This window comes from Myotis myotis, unplaced genomic scaffold, assembly GCF_014108235.1.
Source record: "Myotis myotis isolate mMyoMyo1 unplaced genomic scaffold, mMyoMyo1.p scaffold_m19_p_11, whole genome shotgun sequence".
Taxonomy (NCBI): Eukaryota; Metazoa; Chordata; class Mammalia; order Chiroptera; family Vespertilionidae; genus Myotis; species Myotis myotis.
In genome coordinates, this window is record NW_023416315.1 from 23,427,660 (window position 1) to 23,452,025 (window position 24,366).

A 24,366-nucleotide genomic window follows, 5' to 3' on the forward strand; every position below is an offset into this window, starting at 1 on the left:
CAGAATGAAAAAGAGCCAAATATGAACACATCTATAAAAACTTCAGCCCCAGCCGGCATGGCTCAGTGGTTGAACATATTGCATATTCCTTCTTCCTATTCTTAGCCCCCAAATATCGCTGCACAGTTCTATTACTTATCATTCCTATGAACCAGAGGTCACGGTTCAATACCCAGTCAGGGCACATGCCTGGGTTGCGGACTCGATCCCCAGTAGGAGGCATGCAGGAGGCAGCCCTTTAATTATTCTCTCTTATCACTGATGTTTCTCTCTCTCTCTCCCTCTCCCTTCATCTCTGAAATTAATAAAAATATATTTAACAAAACAAACAAACAGAAAACAACAAAGAAAGTTATAAAACATATGGACAAAAGAATAACTGATTTAGCAGACCCAAAGTGGCCAAACTCTAAAGTAGCTGCTAGAAAAGCAGAAAATTCCATTCATAAAACAAAATCTTCCCAAGGCTCAGGAATTAGGAGCACGAGTTACTTGAGGTGAGGTGAACTACAATAAGGAGACCAGGTAATACTAGGTCAGTGTTCATCAGCCCATCCACTCTCTACTCAACTGCAGTTATCTTTCTCTATTCCTGTATTTCCACTGTCTTGGAATTACTATATATTTGCTTAGGTTTTCATTAACTACTTATCAATAATTCAACCCCATTCTCCTTGCAGGGTAATAATTGCTGGATGCTCACCCTTCAGTCCGCTCACACAGGACTGAAAAACAGAGGTTTACATTCTGGAGAAAGTAAGATAAAAAGTGTACAGGCCAATGAAATCATGGGAAATGGGACTGCTGAATACTGAGGCACCACCTTCACCTGCTTCACCCCTTTGACTACCAAAGCATTTGGCCTGGCCTTTGCCTTCCAGGCAGATGTGAAGGGTATATGCTAGCGAGTATGACCAGCCTGAGAGGAAAGACACAGACATCAAGGTCAGGTATTAACCCCACACAACCCGGTCACAGAATGGCTACAGAGGAGCTCAACATGCAAACAGAGCTTCACCACTCTTAACAACGAGCTAACAACCCTGGGATATTAGATGCCGAGGAAAGCCTACAACATGAAAGATAAATAAGAATAAACAACCAAACAGGTACAATCTACTTGAAACTAGTCAGAGTGAAGAAAACAGCCAGTAAATATCTCAGAGAAATAAGAGAATATTGTATTCATGAAATGACAGTAAGATTGGTATGGAAGAGGAACATCCAGGGGAAATACAAGAGCTCTTAGAAATAGAAAAGCAAAAGCAGAAATAAAAAGTGATGAAAACTGAAAAATCGAGAGTCAGCAACATAAGCATGCCATTTACTGATACGGAGCTAAATGCAAGAAAATCAGCTAAGAAGTTCAAAGTGCCAGCCTCTGGGGAGCAAGAAATAGAGATAAAGAGAACTGGGGCCCTAATCGGTTTGGCTCAGTGGACAGAGCGTCGGGCTGTGGACTCAAGGGTCCCAGGTTCGATTCCGATCAAGGGCAAGTACCTTGGTTGCGGGCACATCCCCAGTGGGGAGTGTGCAGAAGGCAGCTGATCGATGTTTCTCTCTCATGGATGTTTCTAACTCTCTATCCCTCTCCCTTCCACTCTGTAAAAAATCAATAAAATATATTTTTAAAAAAAGAGAGAGAGAACTGGGGAGCATTGCTAGTCCTGCATCTCTACGCATTAACAATTAAAGAAATTAAAACCTACAAAAATGCACCTCTCAAGTGTAAAGAGTAAACTGTTTGAATGCAGAAAAATCAGAGAATTGTAACCATTCTTCTAAAATTAAAAACAAACGGCTTTTTATTTTTTCCTTTTTTAAGGCAAAAGCCTGGGGAAGACCAAGTTATCCTTGGATGACATGTTTTATTATATTCTTTTTTGTATGTATTATGGCATGACATATATTTTAATAAAACAAACACTCCACTAAAATATAATGTGTAAAATCAATATTTAAAAATCTATAAAGAGTATCTTCAATTTTTAAAAGATGTGTATTCTCTATATTCATAGGTATAAAGATTTAACTTAAACAAAAGGAAATTTAGTTGATCTTAATTCATCATGAAACGCTTCCATTCACTGCCATGTTTATCTAGTGTCAACCCACGATTGTCCTTAACTCACACACTATCAGTTCCACTCCAATGAGGAACTGCAGCTAAAAGTCACTGTCCTAACATGAGACAGATCTCTCCATCTAAAAAATATTTTATAAACTACTAGATTAGCTATCAAATTACAATATTTTATTTTTTTTAAAATATATATTTTATTGATTTTTCACAGAGAGGAAGGGCGAGGGATAGAGAGTTAGAAACATCGATGAGAGAGAAACATTGATCAGCTGCCTCCTGCACATCCCCAACTGGGGATGTGCCTGCAACCAAGGTACATGCCCTTGGCCGGAATCGAACCTGGGACCTTTCAGTCCGCAGGCCGACGCTCTATCCACTGAGCAAAACCGGTTAGGGCTACAATATTTTATTCTTATCTCACTTAGCACTGAAGCTGGTCTTCAATTTTACTTACACCAGCTTTTGAAGCACTGAGCAAAACATCACATACAAGTAAAGACAAAACACTGCATTAAAAATAAGCACACAACATTTTTGTTGATGGAAACATTCCCTTCTCAAAGATATAATGCTGCTCAATCATGCCCTCTGGATAGGAATGCTCCGTTAGAAGACAGGGGAACACAGGCTCCCCATGAAAGGGGTCCTTGCATGAAATGTCAAAATATAGTTTACAAAAAATATCCTATATACTAAAAGGCTACTATGAAAATCGACCAAACAGCAGAACAACCAGTCGCTATGATGCACACTGACCACCAAGGGGCAGACACTCAACACAGGAGCTGCCCCCTGGTGGTTAGTTTGCTCCCACAGCTAGAAGCCGGGTTTACGGCTGGTGAGTGCAGCGGTGGTGGTCTCCCGCCTCCGCAGCAGCGCTAAGAAGTGGGCCTAAGCCGTCAGTCGGACATCCCTTGAGGGCTCCTGGACTGCGAGAGGGCGCAGGCCAGGCTGAGGGACCCCCACTCCCCCGGAGTGCACAATTTTCGTGTACCAGGCCTCTAATACACACATACATACACACACACAAAGGGCCCAGTGCATGAAATTTGTGCACTGGGGGGAGGGGTTCCCTCAGCCCAGTCTGCCCCCTCTCACATACTGGGAGCCCTCAGGGGATGTCCTACTGACGGCTTAGGCCCGCTCCCTGCTCCCCTTGGAGCCGGCTCCACCCCTCGGCTCTGATGGCAGGCTTGGCCCTGCCCAGGAGCCCTCTGGCTCAGGCCCTTCCTAGGCTGCTCAGGGCCCACACAGGGGCTACCTCGGAGTGACCTGGGTGCCCGATGATGTTCCTGGGACCCAGACCGCTGGGCGCCTACATATGCAAATTAACCGCCATCTTAGCTGGGTTAATTTGCATACTTGCTCCTGATTGGCTGGTGGGTGTGGCTTGTGGGTGTAGCAGAGTGGCAGAGTGATGGTTAATCTGCATGTTTCTCTTTTATTAGTGTAGAAGATATATATATATATATATACACACATATATATATATATAAATGTTAGAAAACTTTGATTCCATGTGCCCACATGAATACCTTACACAGAATAGCCTTACTAATTATTTAACGAAGTTTTAGAAATTTATAAAGTCCAAAGAGGTACTATACAGTCTATCCAAAAGGAGAGATTATTTTAGGCTTTAACCTCACATTTCTTATCTGGAAGACTTCCTGGTTGTAAGAAAGAAACTTAAGGAATATGCAATATGTTCAAAGTGGTGAAAAAGCACTCTAAGTAGATGAAATGATAATTGAACACTGGTACTATTTTAATCTCTTTCTCATTACAAATTTCCCGATGGCAAGCATGAACACCAGACCAACTAGATATCTTTGCCAGCCCCTCACTTCTAGCAATTAAGGATTGAGTGGACAGGTATTTGGAGAACGTTGGTAACAAAATGAACTAACAATATGGTAATCAATGTAGTTTTTTCGTAAATCTTCAACAGGTTACATAAAGATATCGTTTCAAATATTGCAGAATGTTGTACAAGTCATTTTCTATAATGACAGTTTCCTGTTTTAACAGAACTTCCTTTATATGCTTTGTTAGGTGATAAATGGCATTAATGGTGTAGTTTACATTTAGGCTCAGTGAAAAGAGTCCCCCAGTGGCCTGGCTATCGGATGCCTGCACTCATTTCAATATAGGTCGCCCAGGACAAAATGGCCGGGGAATCCAGTTGGTCTTCATACCCCCTCCACACTGATTCCCACAGCTCTTTCCTCCAATTCAGCACCCTTCTTTCTGTTCTTATCCCCAGAATTTTCAATATTCTCATTTCCCTGGTTATCCAAGAATCAAGATCCCAAATATTGCTGCACAATTCTATTACTTACCATTTCTAGGGTTTCTCTCACATCCCCCTATCTAAACCATTCATTACACTAACTACCAGGTAAACTGTCAGCAGATGATTCTGTCAGAAGGGAAAGGAAAAAAGAGGCTATCATTTATTGGTTAGCGATTCCCAACCACTTGTAGAACCAAACATAGCAGCACTTCCTTACTGTCTTCTCAAATCTCAGAAGAAAATGTGCCTCTCCTCCCCCACAGGGCTGCTGCCTATGCAATGAATCAAGTCCCACCACCCACTGTGGGACCACGACCCAAGGGTTATCCTTCTGCTGTAACTTCAGTATTTTTCCTTAATACACCCACATTTATAAATGTGCTAACATCTTCAACCTTCAGTAACAATTTCTTAAAAGCCCTATTTTGAACCTCACTTCCTTCCTAAGTCACAGCCTTCTCTCTCCTTTTCTCCACCACACTGGGCACCATTTCTTTGGTTCTCCACCTTCCCCATCTCAGCCACTACTGTCTTCCTACCACTACACCCTTGAACTTCTACAGTAAGTGTAGGCATGGCCTGCTCACTCATCCTGCTGAGGACAGACCATCACTTCTGAGTGTCCCTCAGGTTTTCGGTTTTGACTTGAGCTATCTCATTCACTTCTAGGGCTTCAACCAGTTTCCACAGGAGTATGATTCCAACTCTGAGGTACAGGTCTCACCGTTCTCGGACTACCGTCTTCACATACGTCCCCTGGGAGTCCCAAAGATGCTGCCTTTATTGTTCTCAAAACTACCCTAACTCCTCCTCCTACTGTAGATTCTAGCTCTCCTTATTATGACATCACCTCCCATCCATTCTCCAAAGCTTCAACTCTCAGAATCATCTATTTTCCTCTTCTCCCTACGCTCCAGACCTCTAATTCTTCCCCAAATCTGTCCTTCCTCTTTCATGTTTCATTAGTCTCAAAGTCATCCCAACACAATTTCTACTCTCCAGCCTCTGGTTTAGTTTTTCTCTTGCTTTGTCTGAACTATTTTAAAAGCCTCTTAACTGGTCTACTAATCTCCAGTCTTTCTCCACCCTAGTCCCTGCTCCAGACTATATCCATAGGTATTCCAGTTAAAGTGCAGGAATCAGCCAGAGAAAAGTTAGACATACATTCTTTTTTAAACAGCTCAAATAAGTCGTGTTGTTCCTAATTTGCTCTCACAATGTAGTAGCCGTGCTTTGAATAAATTTGTATTAACCGAACCACTAACAAAGCCGGTCAAAGCCTCATTACTTTATTACAAGAAAATATGTAGAAGTGTAACTGAATCAGCAGAATTATCTGAAAGTGCTTTTACACAGCTAATAAACATAAAACATGACTACGAAATCATGATCCAGATGCTATTAAATATTTAAATTTGAATCATTTTTAGTATCTCAAAACTAGATTTTAGGTTTATTTTTTTTCTAGATAAAAGTTTATATATACACTTACAAATACCTAGAATTCATAATACCGCCATCCATCTAGCTCAGTTGGTTAGAGCGCCGTCCCTATGCGACAAGGTTGTGGGTTCGACCCCCGCCCCCCCCCCCCAAGTCAGGGCACATACAAGAGTCAACCAATGAATGCATAAATAAGTGAAACAATAAATCAATGTTTCTCCCCCCTCCTTCCTCTCTCTCTGAAATCAATAAAATAAAAAGTAAAGGGAGAGAGAGCTATCCTGCTCATTAATCAACACAAACCCTTCCTTCGAGCACCAAGGGTAGGAGCCGTGCACTTGACTTGACTACTGCGATTCCTAGACTCAGAAGAGCAGCCTCTCAAACACTTAGCTGTTTTTCAGGTAACGTGTCTCCAGACTAAAGCAGGCTTACTGATGCAGGTTGCATGCTCATGCAACGAGGACCTGACACCTCTTGGGGAGGCAGCAGTTGCAACACCATGCTCTCCATGGCTGGCAGAAGCCCAAGGAAGGACTCAAGATTCACCAAAGAACTCATATGCAATATGTATAACCGATGGACAGAGACAACAGTGTGGTGAAGGCCTGGTGTGTATGTGTAGGGGGGGAGAGAGAGTTGCTAGAAGGAGTTAAAGGTGGGGGCGGGGGGGGGGGAGGACATCCGTGATACTTTCAACAATAAAGATAAATTGTAAAACACAATAAGCAGATACATTTGAAGGGGGGGGGGGCAGTTCAAAAATATATCACTTGGTAAATTAATGAATCCTACTGTCAACAACTGACCTATCTACATAGAACAGATTAATGGTCACCACAGGGAACAGGAATTAGGGTGTGGTACACCTAAAACTAATAATATGTAAGTAGAAAAAACAACAACTGATCTATCAATGAGGTAGATCAGTTTTAGATCAATGGAAGGCCAATAAATGAAACATTTCCACTGATGACAATCAAAGATTAGGATACAATTGATGTGTACTAGAAGGGGACAGGAAATATTTACGATAAAGAAAATTCACTCTTACCCCAGAACTGCCTTTGAAAGATGAAAATTCTGAGCACATCCACACTCACACACACCCAGGCATGCATGCAATTTGGATCCACCATCCTGACTGCTAAGGAGCAGTTTCATCATACTTTGGTTTCCATCACTGCTCCTTTATGGCATGTAGGACTGCTGGCATACACAGGCTTATTGCACTTATGTTTTACTAAATGGCCAGTGTGTTTAGAGCAACATCAAATTGAGTTAGGTTAAGGAAAAATGAGGTGGTTCTTTGAAAATATTCCCCTTTCTCCATTAGTGATACATTCATTTTATCTTTATATTCCAATGACTTATTTTGTTCTGTTTGGCACAATAAAACCAAACAAAAATCCTTGCATTCTTTGTTTCATTCTAGAGTTTCAATGTTTTTCACTTATTATGAAACCATGATAAACCATTTTGTATGTAGTTGTTATATGTAGGGCAATTTTATCAATAAGCAGGAATATATTCAATTCTAAAAAAATACTACCAGATGCTCTTTTCTTTAAGTTAAGCATTTTATCTAAGCTTCTTGCATATAGGAAAATTACAACAGGTTCAAATACTGTCAGAAAAAAGTTCTTGCATAAAATAACTAGAACAAACACTCTCAAAAAAACCTGGACTCGAGAACGAGGAAGCACCCTGAGCACATGAAAAGCCCTCATGCAAAAGAAAATACTTAAGAAATCATGTCAAGAGGCCTTCAGAATTTGGAAATAGGGTGATTCCTTAAGAACTAAACTGTAAAAGGAAACAAGACAAATAAACTTAGCAGAGAAAAGGCCACCCTAAGAGAAAATAGGTAAACGTATTTGGAAATATTTGTCTAATCAAAGTGTCTAAGATATATCCTAGGATAAGAACATAATAATAAAAACAAACAAACAAGACAGTGACAATCAAGTTCATTGTGAGCTGCTGGAAGAGTGTGTGTTAACAGAAGGACAGTATCTGGTCAAGCCTAGAAAAAAGGGAGTAATAAATTGACCCAGGTCTCTCAATTTCCCAGGGAGACCTTGTCTACTCTGTATTCCAGGATCCTCAATCTTGGCACTACTGACATATTGGGCCAGATAATTCCTCGTTATGGAGAACCATCCAATGAATTGTTTTAATAGCATCCCTGACCTCTACCTCCTAGATGCTAGTAACCACCCTCACCCCACCCCAATTGTGACAACCAAAAAATGTCTTCAGATGTTACCAAATGTCCCATGGGAGGCAAAACTGTCCCCTTAAAAATCAGTAGTATATTCTGAATAATGCAATTGGATGCACCAAGCTAATATAGTTTGACTAGAGGCCCAGCGTATGAAACTGTATGAGACCCAGACCTGCCGCGCCACAAGGCCCATCAATGCACCTCTTGGTGACCAGTCGTTTGGTCGTTACACCGTTACGGCCACTGACCTTTTATAATATAGATATTTCTAGCATCAAAATCATTCTGCTTTTTTTGCTCATCTAGTAAATGTCTCATAATAATTTAGCTTTCTAGAGAAAAGTGTGGTCATTTTGCAAGAGGTATATGCTATACAGTTCTTTGGTGAAATTAAAAAAAAACTTTCTGTGTGTTTTCTGATAATAAAAATGAAATCACACACCGCTTATATTCCCTACAACTTCTAATATTGTTTTAAGTATATGTCATGCATTTGGACATTATAAAAATTGTTATTCCTTGTTTAATATTCTTATCTTCCTTACCACTCTCAGTAGCTTGATTTTCTAGGTTTCCCCTTTTCCCACTTTATACAGTTTCTCTGCCCCTCTCCACACCACCACCACAGATCATCTATCACCATTACTGCAAACTGAAAGTTGACAGTATTATCACGCAGGATAAATGAAATCTGACTTAATTAATTAATACCCAGGTAAATGGTTTTAAAAGAACATTTTTAATAATAATGCAGTTGGGAAACACCTGCTTAAATCTAGGTAATATAACAACTTATTTTTAAAAATAAGAATCTAAATGAACCTTTACAACAAGGCTTATTTTGTTCCCAAGCCCTGAAAATCTATGGGCTGTCCTTTACCTAGGAATCCCTTAGAAACCAAAATAGCTCTACAGGCCATTTGATTGGCCATGGTGAACTCACTCTTTCTCTATATTCATCTTTCACTCCCCTTCCCTCTGCCACCACAGTCTTTCAAGTCCTCATTACCTCACCTTTAATTTATCACTGCAAAGCTTTGTCCATTCAACATAAGACTATCACACACAGATCATGTTAAAATATTGTTTTAACCACAATAGTGCATTAGAAAAACTTATGGTTTTCTGTCAGTTGGGAATGTTTAAATTTCTCTTAAAAATCTAGCTTTCTATCTAGTCGCCCTAATTCCTCTCTTCTCTAATATAAACCGTTTTAACCCAATCGATCTACTTCCTATACACACAACCACATATCTCACTCCCGTTTAAAATGCCTTCACTCATGTTACTCCAAGCACTATTCTTCTTGTTCTTCTTCTTGGCTATTCAATGCCGAATCAAATTATAGTCTAGTTCTTGCTTTTTTAAGAGTCAAAGTTTTAGAGCTAAAAGGGATCTCAAAATTTATTCAGTCAAATGAGTAGCAAGTCCTTTCCCCACAATGAGAATTTCTTTTCCTACACTCTTTCAGAACTTATAGTCTGCTGCCTGTGATAAAATACTACTTACCAGTATATGCTAATCTGTGTTTCTTCCCAATTTATCCAATAACTAGGGGCCCAGTGCACAAATACGTACACTTTGAAAGGAACTGTGTGCCGTGAGGCTGCAGTAGGCACAGGGGCGGGCCTCGGCCCATCCTCCATGCCCCCCTGCTCCTGCTGCCGCCACTCCCACGCACTGACAGTGTTGGCCCTGCTCGCACCTCTGACGGTGCTGAGTGATTGGGGCCAGCGCCAGCAGCAGGTGCGAGCAACAGCTGCTGCCCCGATCGCCCCTCAGGAGCAGGGGGAGGTGGAGAAGCCCTCAGGGGTGACCAGGGCCAGCAGCGGCCACTCGCACCTGCTGATGGTGCCAAGTGCTCAGGGCCGGCAGCGGGTGCAAGCGGGGCTGGCACCAGCAGCAGGTGCAAGTGATAGGCAGGACCGCAGCGTGCAGGAGAAAAGAATTTTCAGTAACCACCAGAGGCTCGCCCTGATGACAGTGACCAGCGCCCCTGCCTTGGTCTGGCGCCCCTGCTCACCTGCTCCACCATCCTGCTGCGCCCAACACTCTCCATGTTCCACACACACCCCCGGGTGGTCAGCACTTGTCATAGCGACCAATTGTTCCGTTGTTCCTCCATTTGGTCTATTTACAGATTAGCCTTTTATTATATAGGACTAGAGGCCCGGTGCACAAAAATTTGTGCACTCGGGGGGAGAGGGGGTCCCTCAGCCAGGCCTCTCGCAGTCTGGGACCCCTCGGGAGATAACGACCTGCTGGCTTAGGCCTGCTCCCGGGTGGCAGAGGGCAGACCCAATCCCTAGGTGCAGCCCCTGGTCGGGCTCAGAGCAGGGCTGAATGGGGAGTTGGGGCGCCGCCCCGTCATGCACAGAGCAGGGCGGATCGGGAGGTTGGGGCGCCGCCCCCCGTCACACTCAAGGCAGGGTCGATGGGGAGGTTGCGGCGCCACCCCGTCTCGCACAGAGCAGGGCCAATCAGGGGGTTGGGGCGCTGCCCCCTGTCACGCACAGAGCAGGGCCCATCAGGGAGGTTGGGGCTCCGTACCCTGTCACGCACAGAGCAGGGTCGATCAGGGGGTTGGGGAGCTCCCCCCATCACGCACAGAGCAGGGCACATCAGGGGGTTGGGGAGCTCCCCCCTGTCACTCACAGAGTAGGGCCAATAGGGGAGTTGGGGCGCTGCACCCTGTCACACTCAGGGCAGGGCCAATGGGGAGGTTATGGCTCTACCCCATCACACACAGAGCAGGGCCCGTGGGGGGTGGTTGGGGCGCTGCCCTCTATCACCCACAGAGCAGGGCCGATCAGGGGTTTGGGGTGCTGCCACTGTCACACTCAGGGCAGGGCCGATGGGGAAGTTATGGCTCTACCCCGTCACACACAGAGCAGGGCCCGTGGGGGGGGTTGGGCGCCGCACCCTGTCACACACAGAGCCGCAGGGTGATCAGGGGGTTTGGGCGCTGCCCCGTCATGCTGATCCCGGTGCCGGGAAGCATATTACCCTTTTACTATATAGGACAGAGGCCTGGTGCACGGGTGGGGGCCGGTTGGTTTGCCCTGAAGGGTGTCCTGGATCAGGGTGGGGGTCCCCACTGGGGTGCCTGGCCAGCCTGGATGAGGGGATGATGGCTGTTTGCAGCTGGTCACACACCCTTCAGGGTGAGGGTCCCCACTGGGGTGCCTGGCCAGTCTGGGTGAGGGGCTGAGGGCTGTTTTTAGGCTGGGGGTGACTGAAGCTCCCAACCGCTCCTTTTTTCCTTTTTTTTTTTTTATTCTGGGCCAGCTTTAGCTTTGAGGCTTGGCTCCAGCTCTTAGGCCTCCGCTGCTGAAAGCAGGTTTCTGGCCTTTGTTTACCTTCTGTTTTTGAAACAATTTTGCGATCCTGCTGGCTGAAGCCCGGCGGACTAAAGCAGGTTTCTGGGGTTTTGTTTTAGCTTCTATATTTGTAACACAGTTGCTTAGAGTTGCAGCTCAGAGGCCGGCAGCAGCAGGCGGGGAACATTGGAGTCCTCCATCACTGAAGCAAGCAAGCCTCATGTTCGCTTCAAGCTGCCTGGCTGCCGGCCGCCATCTTGGCTGGCAGTTAGTTTGCATATCGCCCTGATTAGCCAATGGGAACGGTAGCAGATGTATGGCTAATTACCATGTTTCTCTTTTATTAGATAGGACTAGAGGCCCGGTGCACAAAAATTTGTGCACTCGGGGGGGGGGAGGGGTCCCTCAGCCCGGCCTGTGCCCTCTCGCAGTCTGGGACCCCTCGGGAGATAACGACCTGCTGGCTTAGGCCTGCTCCCGGGTGGCAGAGGGCAGGCCCAATCCCTAGGTGCAGCCCCTGGTCGGGCTCAGAGCAGGGCCGATTGGGGAGTTGGGGCGCCGCCCCATCATGCACAGAGCAGGGCAGATTGGGAGGTTGTGATGCCACCCTCAGTCACACTCAGGGTAGGGCCAATTGGGGGGTTGGGGCACCGTCCCGTCACACTCAAGGCAGGGTCGATGGGGAGGTTGCGGTGCCACTCCCTGTCACGCACAGAGCAGGGTCAATCAGGGGGTTGGGGCGCTGCCCCCATCACACACAGAGCAGGGCCCATCAGGGGGTTGGGGCACCGCCCTCTATCACCCACAGAGCAGGGCCGATCAGGGGGTTGGGGCGCCGCCCTCTATCACCCACAGAGCAGGGCCGATCAGGGAGTTGGGGCGCTGCCACTCTCACACTCAGGCCAGGGCCGATGGGGAGGTTATGACTCTACCCCATCACACACAGAGCAAGGCCCATGGGGGTGGGTGGGGAGCTCCCCCCTATCAGGCACAGAGCAGGGCTGATCAGGGGGTTGGGGCCCTGCCCCCTGTCACACACAGAGCCGCAGGGCGATCAGGGGGTTTGGGCGCTGCCCCCTGTCACGCTGATCCCGGTGCCAGGAGCCATATTACCCTTTTACTATATAGGGTAGAGGCCTGGTGCATGGGTGGGGCCGGCTGGTTTGCCCTGAAGGGTGTCCTGGATCAGGATGGGGGTCCCCACTGGGGTGCCTGGCCAGCCTGGGTGAGGGGATGATGGCTGTTTGCAGCTGGTCACACACCCTTCAGGGTGGGGGTCCCCACTGGGGTGCCTGGCCAGCCTGGATGAGGGGCTGAGGGCTGTTTTCAGGCTGGGGGTGACTGAATTTCCCAACCGCTTTTTTTCTTTTTCTTTTTTATTCTGGGCCAGCTTTACCTTGAGGCTTGGCTCCAGCTCTTAGGCCTCCCTCCGGTGCTTAAAGTAGGTTTCTGGCCTTTGCTTACAATGTTGCGAATCTGCTGGCTGAAGTCCTGCGGTATTTGTTACAATGTTTCTTAAACTGCCCGCTCAGAGGCCTGCAGGCGCAGGCGGAGAACGTTGGTTTCCTCCAACGATCCTCCTCCGTCACTGAGGCAAGCAAGCCTCATGTTAGTTTCAAGCTGCCTGGCTGCCGGCCGCCATCTTGGATGACAGTTAATTTGCATATCTCGCTGATTAGCCAATGAAAAGGGTAGCGGTCGTACGCCAATTACCATGTTTCTCTTTTATTAGTGTAGATAAGTATTAAGCATCACCTATGATCATGGGACAATACTTGGCTTCGGGCAGTGGTCAGCAAACTGCGGCCCCTTGAGTGTGGCTCTTTCACAAAATCCAACGTGTGGGTGCACACATACAGTGCGACTGAAACTTCGTGGCCACACTCAAGGGGCCAAAGAGCCACATGTGGCTCGTGAGCCGCAGTTTGCTGACCACTGGCTTAGGGGATACAAAGAGTTTCTTATGCAAATACACTACACAAAGTAACCCTTCTAATATGCGAATTTCTGCTATATACACAGATTTACTTTTGGTGAGAATTTCTACAAATTCTAAGTTGCTCTTTACAGAGATGTCTTGGGAAAGAGGGAACTGAAGATAAAAGAAAAGGGAAATAAAGAGATAGCAGAGTAGGAGTAGAAGACATTTGCAGTGCACTCTTAGAAGCAGAGATAGACAAATTACCATCCTTCAACCTGGAATAGTCTGTTGGGAAGAAGAGGAAGGAGATGAGAATGAGAAAGACAGACAGAGCCAAGTCAGTGTTCCGTTATGCTATGTTCTGAGGAGTGAGTACTGCTGAAATTATCAAGAGTGGAGGAACTATAAATACCCACTTGGCTGTAGTAAGCCGAGTGAGTTAAATAAAGGTTACTAAAGCATTATTTTTTTTTTTAACTCTCAAACATCCAAGTTATGCTATCTCTAGAACCACCGCTGGAACCATCAGTTGGAGTCAATATCTTCTAAGTCAGCGGTTGGTCGAACGACCCTTTCACAGGGGTCGCCTATGACCATCCTGCATATCAGATATTTACATGACGATTCATAACAGTAGCAACATTACAGTTATGAAGTAGCAACGAAAATAATTGTATGGTTGGGTCACAACATGAGGAACTGTATTTGAAGGGCCAGAAGGTTGAGAACCACTGTTCTAAGTGGAAAGAAGAAAGGCTCTAAGACACCCTACCTAACAAGAGCTTCTTAGAATGTACGAGCCCCCCCCCCCACCACTCCCCCCAGGGTGGAAATCCGGAAAGTAGTGGTAAATGAAAACTAACTGTAAAGTACCTGGTATTTCCAAATTGAACGGCATTAACTGTCATTATCTGTTTGACATATTTTACTTAATGTATTAACTGGGTGAACATTTAAAAGTTTATAAGGATTTTTAAACGTTCATTCACAATCTCAGGCTACGTAACTCTCTTTTCCCCAGAACATCCTAAATTCCTTCAGGGAAAATTTCTCTACCGTTGGGTTTTCAAGAGCCTAATGCTGAGGATGGGCATACTGTGACAACTCTGCCTATTTGCCTCACGTGGTGTTCCAACTTTCTTTAAAAATGCGCTTTAAATTTTTTTCAGTTATCCCCCATTCCAAAAGATTACTAGTTTTAAAAATGAAAAACATCTGAATCAACTTATATAAAAATGTGCATAACCATTGTTTAATTTCTAAAATAAGCAACTTCCATGAGTTAAATTTAACTCAGTTACCCAAGTTTCTTATACCAAAGTCCCAGATAGAAGGTTATTTAATAGATGAATAGAAAGGCAAATGAGCCCTAGCCAGTTTGGCTCAGTGGATAGAGTGTCGGCATGTGGACCAAAGGGTCCCAGGTTTGATTCAGGTCAAGGGCACATACCTTGGTTGTAGGCTCCTCCCCCACTGGGGCCCTGGTTGGGGCTTATGCAGGAGGCAGCCAATAGATGTGTTTCTCTCACACCGATTGTATGTTTCTCTCTGTCTCTCCCACATCAATTGTATGTTTCTCTCTGTCTCGCCCTCTCTCTTCCACTCTCCCTTAAAAAAAAAAAAATCAAAAAAAAAAAAATCAATGGGAAAATATCCTCGGGTGAGGATTAACAACAATAAAGGCAAATCTTTTTATTTCTGTAATGCTAAGTTTCCCGTAAAACGTTTTATTATACAGGGTGAGGCAAAAGTAGGTTTACAGTTGTTCCTATAGAAAATAATACAATAAATTGTAATATAAGAATAAACTATGTTTTGCATATTCATAACTGTAAGCCTACTTTTGCCCCACCCTGTAGATACACCAACATGCATATTCTAGGTAAAATAAAAGGACAAATCCACTTGCAGACAGCCACATTCATTCAGAAGAGTACAGGATTCCTCTCACAGCATGTGATAATGGACCATTATAAACATATTGAAAGTTTGGTCATTTTATTTTCATTAATTTTTTTTTTTTTTTTTTTTTTTTTTTAGAGAAACACCTGTGTGTGAGAGAAGCATTGATCGATTCCCTCCCACACGTGCCCCAACCTAGCATCGAACCCGCAACCCAGGTATGGACCCTGACCAGGAATCAAACCGGCCTCCTTTTGGTGTTCAGGACGACACTCAAACCGAGCCACAGCGGCAGGGCAGTAAGTATGGTAATTTTCTTCATTCAAAATAAAATGCTACATTATCAAACACCACTTACTTTTGTAGTCTTTTAGGGAGGGGAGCAGGAGGAAAAACTGGGACTGTGTGAATTTTTTAAAAATCTTTAGATTATGTTGGGAGAAATTTTTGAGGTCATATAGTCATCTTTCCATCCAATATTTAATTTGCTTTTCAAACACACTGAAATGTCATGTAAAAATAAGACATAACCTTATTCAACAGCACATAATTTATTGGACTACTTTAAAAGCAAAGGTCTTTTAAAAAATAAAACAGCTCTTATATTGGACAGAAAAAAAGTGACAGCTATGAACTGAGCAAACGAAAACATGTTTACTCAACAAATAGTATCCACTGTACACAACCCTCACCAGACAGTAAGAGAAGGAAAGGATACTGACACTCACTGAAAACGTCGTGTACCAAACTCTCCGCGAGACACTTCACTTACGCTGTGCAACTAAAATTCTAAACCAGCCCCATAAAGGAGACATTACATCCCTGTTTTAGAGATGAGGTATACTGAGTTTGGTAGTAACAACTATGACTAAGCTCCAAGCCCTTGCCATCCAGAGGAAAAAATAAGGACTTTCAACAGTAAAACCAGGCACATATGCGCCAAGTTCATATGAGTGGAAACACACAGACCAGCCATTTATATGATGTGTACTGTACTTGCAGTTATGTGTTCTGTTCTAATTTGTCCTGTACTGAAGAGGTAAACTGTGGATGAGACCGGCATGACAGCTTCTGGGCGGAGGCGAGCCCAAACACTTATTAGCAGAGAAGAAACAAGAGGGCAAAGAAGAGTATGAAACTGGGCAAAGCAATGGAAATCGACTAGATGTTTGTACAGGTGCCAAGCTGGCTGAAGCAGAGACCATGGTGAGACAAACCAAGCTCTAGCGTTAGAGTTACCTAAACGGTGCAGAATCCTACAAGCTATGCTGATTGATTTGGCTATAAAACAGAATATTTATAGGACTCTTTATTTTACAAATATTGGCTCTGGGGGACTTTAAAAATATAAACATGCTCTGGCCCCATATCAAACCTACTATATTAGAACCCTGCGGCACAGGGCAGCTCTAAAAGATTTTGATGGCCCCTTAAATCGAGAAGCCCTGTACCAAGTCAGTTCCCGGTAAAAATGACCTACAGAACAAAACATCACTACGTATATGCTGTATCTTCAAAGTGTGTATTCAAACACATCAGCTTAGCACGTTCCTAGGTTAAAACTCCTCCCAAGGCGTCGCCTCACCACAGACGTCCCCACTAAACCCTTCACTTTTCCTTTCCTAAACTTAAGGCCCTCGATCTGCTCAGCGTCCTTTTCCTCACACTCTCCGACAGCTTTTCTAGAAAAGCTCCATTCATCTTCAGCCGTCCTCCCCACCTTCTCACAGCGTTCATCCAACCCAACTAAGAGCTAACAATATTTTATAAAACCAAGGAACCATATGAAAGTTCCATTAATATACTATATAATAACTTATAAAACTGCTCTATTGACCATTTATTGTAATAAAATCCTAAGCGCATTTACAGTGAAATTCTAAATCAGTTTTTACGGATTTCCCAAAGCATACAATTATGAAGTGGCTCTATAAAAGGCTAGTAAGCTAAGCTCCTTCACTTCTATCTTTACTTAAGGGCTACGAAGTAGCTAACAAAGTGGAGGTTCTGAAAGATACAAAGTATATGGAAATCTCAGTGACACAGACACAAATGCCACCAGGACTAGGGTAGAAAAGAGGTGATCTGGAAAGGGGAACTAAACACCATCCTAACAGGACAGGGACGAGATGACGATGATGACGATGATGACGATGATGATGATGCATGGACACAATGACTTGCTGCCTTTACCCTCGCCTGGGTTAATGACTAAAGCTAAGATGAAAGTAACACAAGTTAGTGTTCAAAAACGTAAGTGGGTACTTGAGCTCTTTCCTCTCCCACAAACACCTACATCAATTTATGCATATTCCCAAGTATTTCTATTTACCTTAGTACTCTTCAGAAATTTCAATCACAATTCTATCGATTTATATTCCCACCAGTAATATGAGGAAGCACCTGTTAGTCTATATCCTCTTCAAACACACTATCAAACTTTTTCTTCATTATCAAACTTTTTGATCGGTCAATCTAACAGGTGAAAACAGTATCTCATAGTTTTAATTTATGGTATTTATATCTGTGTGAGGTTGAACAGCTTTAAATATGCTTAAGAACCATTTGGGTTTCCTTCTCTGTGAAATATTTGTTCATGATCTTTTCCCACTTTATGGTTGATCTTTTTTTAAATCAATTTATAGGTACTCTTAGCCTTTTGTCTGTATTACAAGTTGCAAATATTTTTCTCAGTTCCTGCATTATCGCCATGCTATTTTCACTGACTGTTTCTTTCCTTTATATATGTTTTACTGTCCTCAACCAAATTGTACATGCCTTCCATAAAAGAAATAACATTTCTTTTGAGTATCACCAGGAGCGTGCTTTTCAGATCTTCCAACTCATATACCAGCAAAACTTAAGAGAAGGGAAACTTGCTTTTTGGGGGGTGGTCAAGTGTGAATATTACTTGGGTTGCCTCTCCAATCCCAGTTCACATGGTTATAAGCAAGAACAACCAAGTTCTAATAATACAACATCGTTTCTGAAGAGGGAGGGAGAGGTGCTGGAGGGCTGTTTCCTGTTGTCTGGGCGAGTCCCGGGAAAACTCAGTAGCTGTTGGTGGAGAATTTTCCATTAAGAGGACTAGGAAGGGGTGCTCTGCAGCAAGAGCAGAAATGAGGGAAAAGCACAGTGAGGAACAGAGAGATCAAGTGTACGGTGCTGACCCTGGAGTCCCCACTCACGACCGCTGGATTCCATTACACACGCCCTGCATCTTTACCAAAAATGTCTCCTCCTGCTTATCCCAGCCAGGTGGAATTCTGTTACAGCCAAAATTGGCCGACTTACCACCACTACCACCTGCTCACTCCATAAAGGGACATTTAACACCAAAACCTCAGGAAGAACAGAACCTCAAGCTTTTTTAGCTGTTGTTGTTTAAAGGGGAACATGTACTGAACGGTAGCTGTGTATCAGGAACAGGTCTAAGTCCTTGAATTATGGCGTTAAACAGAAGGGATAAAACCACTCTTTTCTCATGGGGCTTACATTCTAGAGCAGTGGTTCTCAACCTTGGCTGCACATTAGAATCACCTGGGAATCTTTTTAAAATCCTGATTTCTGGGCCTCATCCTCCGGAAATTCTGTTTCTTTGTTATGGGGTCCACAACATTAGTAACAAAGAAACAATTTCCGGAGGATGAGGCCCAGAAATCAGGATTTTAAAAAGATTCCCAGGTGATTCTAACGTGCAGCCAAGGTTGAGAACCACTGTTCTAGAGAAAACATACAAATAAAATAAATTCAAGTTGTGCTAGTTACAGAAAAAAAAATTAAAAAGGCAATGGGGTGGTGGGAAACGAGGACAGTGTCATTTGAAAGGGTGGTTAGATAATACTGCTGGTCTGAAAAGGTAGTATTTGAGTGGGAACCTGAAATGGCAAAAAGAAGCCAGTCACGTAATGTTTTAGGAGAATTGCAGGCAGAAGGAACAGTACTAAGTCAGAAACAAGCCATGACACTCCCAAGGGACAAACAAAAGGGCAGTGTCGATGCAACACCGAGAACAAGGGGGTATGAAAGAGCCGGCAGAGGAGGAACAGACCCAAGAGGAAAGGTGTAAGGTGGTGAAGTAGGCAGGGATCTGATCAGGTATAGAAACGGGCAGGCCGTGGGAAGGACTCGAAAATAACTTGAGCTTTATGAACTCACTACAGTATCTTTAATTTTCATTTAGCCTCACATCAGTGACAACTTTAACACCCAGGTCTTTAGAAATTATCATCCCCAAGTATTTGACACAATCCTAAGATTAGCCAGGAATGAGCATTTCCTATGCAGAAAATAGCTCTTCTCATACACCTTGAATTTTTTTTTTTTAATTTTAGAACAAAATCAAAGCCATCTGAAAGGAAACAAGAAGAATCTAAGATAACAGGATATTTTAAATTCTATCTGGTTTATTCTATTACGAATGAATATACTATGAACAAGACTGTACAAAGGGCTAGCAGTGGTTCTCAACCTTCCTAATGCTGCGACCCTTTAATACAATTCCTCATGTTGTGGTGACCCCCAACCATAAAATTATTTTCGTTGCTACTTCATAACTGTAATGTAGCTATTGTTATGAATTGTAATGTAAATATCTGATATGCAGGATGTATTTTCATTGTTCGCGACCCACAGGTTGAGAACCACTGGAAAGGAAGAACATTAAAAGTTAAGTTCTAGGCTCCTGTAAACAAGGCATCCTTTGTTAACTGAGTTCACTGTTATTGAATTGGACATTAACATGGTTAAATACTGTCAGATGGGCCCTAGCCGGCTTGGCTCAATGGATAGAGGGTCCCGGGTTCGATTCCAGCCAAGGGCACATGCCTGGGTTGTGGGCTCGATCCCAGTAGAGGGCGTGCAGGAGGCAGCCAATTCATGATTCTCTCTCATCATTGATGTTTCTATCGCCTCTCCCTTCCTGTATGAAATCAATAAAATATATTTTTTAAAAAATACTGTCAGATGAGAAAAAGTGAAAAGGAGACTTCTGACTTCAGAATAGCCACCGATTACTGGTCAACAAAGTTTCGAGTTTAAATTCCATCTCTGTTACTATGAGAAGGAAGCACTTCCCTGCGTGGTGAAATTAAGTACACGAGATGCTTCGACTGCTCTCCTCTGAAAGCTTTTTAAACAGGAGACAAAGCGGTTGAAAGAGGTTTGGATAGAGTACACCCCACAGGAGAGTGAGGTTCTCGCCAGCCCTTTCCAGAGAACCAATATCTGTGCACACTAAGCCAGGAATTAAACCGACACTGCTTCTAAGATAAATGTCAGTCAAGTCAGATCTTTAAAAGCCCTAATGTATTCATGAATCTCCTCTTTCACTATGTTAGATATTTGGGTAGCCCACTTAACGGCTGACCAAAAAGTAGACTGTTGCTAATAAAATAACACAATCTATAAAGGGAGGTACTGTGTGAGTGATGTGAGCTAACGAAATAAAAGTCATTACACACCTTGATCAAGACTTGATTCTGAGTGCAACCTCCTCAACACATTTCCAGCAGTTTGGCAAGGCGCCCCCGGGTGATTAGCAGCTGGTGCATGTGAGGGAGGGATGTGGTACCTGAATTGTAAAGTCTCCCCCCAGTGGTCACATACAGATAACAGAAAGAGCCGGGGAATCGCTGCAGCTTCTGTGATGAGGCTGACCAAAAATACTCTAAGCAGAACCTGGTCCCTACAATGAAGAAATAAAACCTTTAATTCAGTGCTGGCACCATATCAGTAAGGAGATCTGTTACACTAATCTGCTCTTATGACATTCATAAATGTGAAGACGATTTTTGGAAGACAAGAAGCTAAGGTAAAACAAAACTAGCAGAATTGTTCTCAATGTAATTTTTAAAAGGAATAACTTAAGAGTATTCTCGCCCTAACCGGTTTGGCTCAGTGGATAGAGCATCGGCCTGCGGACTCAGGGGTCCCAGGTTCGATTCCGGTCAAGGGCATATATCTTAGTTGCGGGCACATACCCAGTGGGGAGTGTGCAGGAGGCAGCTGATTGATGTTTCTCTCTCACCGATGTTTCTAACTCTCTATCCCTCTCCCTTCCTCTCTGTAAGGAATCAATAAAATATATTTTTTTAAAAAAAGAGTATTCTCAAATAGCACAATATCTGTTTTACCCTAATGGGCAGGTGTCCTTCCTGAAAGAAATACCAGCACATCTCTTGCAAGTTAATCACACCCACCTGAAGTAGAGTTCTGATACAAATGTAGTCACTTACCAAATAAATCATCTTGGAAAAGAAAATTATCAGTAGTATAAACCTAAAGTCTAATTTGCAAAATACTACTTTTCAAAAACCACCTATAACTAGGTAATTTATAATAAAGTGATGTCCAAAAGTACAAATGGGTCCTCTTTTAATATTTATTTTCTTGGTGTTTCTGTAATTAGATATCCTTTGAATAGCACTAACCCTGTATTACTTGCAACTCCCAGCAATAATTTGCTGATATTACTTTTAACAAAGCTTGGGTGTCAAAAATGTGAAAGGCCTTTAATTAAAATATAGGTTGTCTTCTGCTAACCATCCATTATTAAATGATGAAGTATATAAACAACCTTCAATAAATAAAAACTTCAATTTTTTAAAAGGCTTTTAAATAAGGTAACATAAACAGACAGGGCCTCACAGCTATGATTTTCTTGGTTACCCCAAGCTAAGAGTGAAGAAAGGCAGGGACAGCAGCCAGCTGTGTAGTCTTCTGGAATAATTTTAGCCTGAAATGAGACTCAGAAAAAAAAGCAAACTGCTCCCTCAAATGTTTAAGAAAAATAGGATTCCTTTTTAAAAATCCAACAGTTGGCCTAGAGAACAGCAAAAAATGATTCTGTCTTGCATGGAGCTACCAGACTTGCTTAAGCACCTTAATTTTTCCAGTGTTCATTTAATCTAGAACGTAAAAAAAAAAAAAAAAATCATTTTGGAAGTCTAAGTGGGAAAAGAATTAAGGTGGCATCAATTAGAAAAGGACTTTTTTTCATATATTCTGTGTCTATAGGACAAAACAGAGCAATTAAAAGTATTATCATTTGTACATTATGTAACCCTAGTCTAAATTAACATGGACCTTAAAGAGAAACACATTCTGCAAACATATATTTACACACGTATTTAAGCATATGATAAATTCCAGATGCAAATGACCTCAAAATGACACAACTCATAAAAGTTCTTTGTTGACTGTATTAAGGCCTCAGAAGACATGACTATAACCAGGCCGGATACCTTATCATTGCACAGTAGATGCCTAAAACGAGCAATAACTCTGTGAGGTCTGGTGCTGTTATGCCCAAGCCCCGCAAGGGTCTCCGCATTGGTAACAGCGTGTTACCTCGCCCAATAGATTCGCGATACACAAGTTTCCAAACGACCATTTCAAAGACTTCATGGGAAGAAATGGCTGCTAAGTCATATTCCAGTTGAGGAGCATGTTAACGCTCCTCCAATGTTCCCAGCCACCGGAACCCTCATTCGGGAAGCAGAAAGTAACATTCCAACAATCCCCAAAGGCGTGGGAAGGAGTAAAAAACGTGGCCAGCTTGACCTTAACAGGCTGTTGGTAAGTAATGCGGAGAATCTTCTCAGCTTCCCCACCAGCCTGCAATTCCCTAGCCTCCCTTACCCACGCCATGCCCCAGCTGATGGAAGTTTAAGGGCTGAAATCCCAGGAGCCGGTGAGATGGAGACTCAACTCCCCACCAAGTGTTAAAAAAGTCCTTCTGCAAAAATACACCCACCAGCCAATCCACATCCTGTCACCACACCGATCCCTCCACGGGCTCCCTCCTGGCCCTGCACCCAGCCAAAAACCACCCAAACCCAGCGGCCAGTCCAGGCACCTTTCTGGCTCCAGATCGATGCGCCCAGGATGGCCAAGCACCGCCTCGGCAGCGACCGCCCCCGGAGCGGCGTGCGCGCGGCCCACCGCCGCCGTTCCGGCCGAAGCCCCGGCGTCTCGCGCCCGGGAAGTGGCGGCCGGAGTTGCAGAAAGCCCCCTCTCCCGGGGACGCGGGCCAGGCGCAGCCAGGAGCCGGCCCTCTCCGGACCGACCCGAAGGTGTCAGCCGCGGCCAACGCCGCCGCGCCGCGGCTCCCCATTCATGCCCGGCCGCCGCAGAGGGGCCGGCCCCGCGCCCCAGCCCCCGCCGGGCCCGCGGGGAGCGCGAGGGGAGAGCCGGCGCGGCGGCCGGCAGCATGCGCCAGACACGTTGTCGCGCTCCGGCCGGCCGCCCGCCCGCCAGCCCGCCCGCCCGCCCGCGGGGAGCCGGGGAGCCGGGGGCGCGGCGAAGGCGTCCGCTCCACGCGGGCCGGACCTGAGCGCCGAGCAGCCCTCCCCGCACCAGCGCCCCGGCCCCGGACTCCCTGGCCCCCGCCGGCCCGAGCCCAGGTGCGGAGGGGGCGGGGCGGGCCCGGGTCCCGCGTGGCGCGCGGCGACCAGCAACAGGGCGCCCCCGCCCGACCCCGGCGCGCGGGGAGACCGTTACCCCAGCGACATGGGACCCCGGCAACTCACCGGCTCGCACCTCGGCCGCCTCGGAGCCGCCGCCGCCGCCGCCGCCGCCGGTCCTCTCGCCCGCCGCCGCCGCCGCCGCTCTCCTTCAGCCGCAGGCGCCGGCGCGCAGCCCCATCTACAAACTCCGGGCGCGGAGTTGGGGACGGGAAATGCGGCTCTCGCTCCCCTGCACCGCCCCTCCCGCTCGCCCCACTCCGCCTCGGCTCGGGTCGCCCGCGCCGCCGCCGCCGCCACCACGCGCGCGGCCGGCCTCCCCGCGGCTGCCCTCCTCCTCCTCCGCCTGCTCCTCGCGCCGCCACCGGGGCGCGCTCCCTCCCTCCCTGCCCCGCGCGTGCGCCGGACGCCGGGGAGCGCGCGCTCGGGCGCAAGGGGGCGCCGCCGCCTCCGGGAAGCCGGCCCCGCCCCTCGCCGCGCGGCGCCCAGGTGCACGGAGCCCCTCCGAGCGCCCGCAGACGGCGCCCGGGTCTGACCGCGCCGCCCGCGCCCGCGGCCTCTCCCTGGTCCTGGCGCGGCGCCGCGCGCGCGGGGGCTCGGGCACACCCCACACCCGCCGGGCCCTCCCGGCCCAATTGCGCTGTCACTCGGCATCTATGGATGGGCAGGGGGCTCCCTGGGCCCCTGCGAGGCTCCTCCCTGCCCTCCC

General features: G+C 45.5%; 1 protein-coding gene across 6 annotated transcripts in view; it reads right to left on the reverse strand.

Moving 5' to 3' along the window:
• MPP6 (membrane palmitoylated protein 6) overlaps nt 1-23,999 on the reverse strand; it is a 66,941-nt gene extending 42,942 nt beyond the window's left edge. For 3 of the 6 annotated variants that reach the window (XM_036327869.1, XM_036327867.1, XM_036327868.1), the window contains exon 1: nt 23,724-23,998. The gene's annotated coding sequence lies outside the window, so the exon portion shown is untranslated. Of the gene's footprint in view, nt 1-23,723 lie in introns of all 6 variants that reach the window. The other 3 variants (XM_036327872.1, XM_036327871.1, XM_036327870.1) reach the window with 2 other exon arrangements.
• Nucleotides 24,000-24,366: the final 367 nt, after the last annotated feature.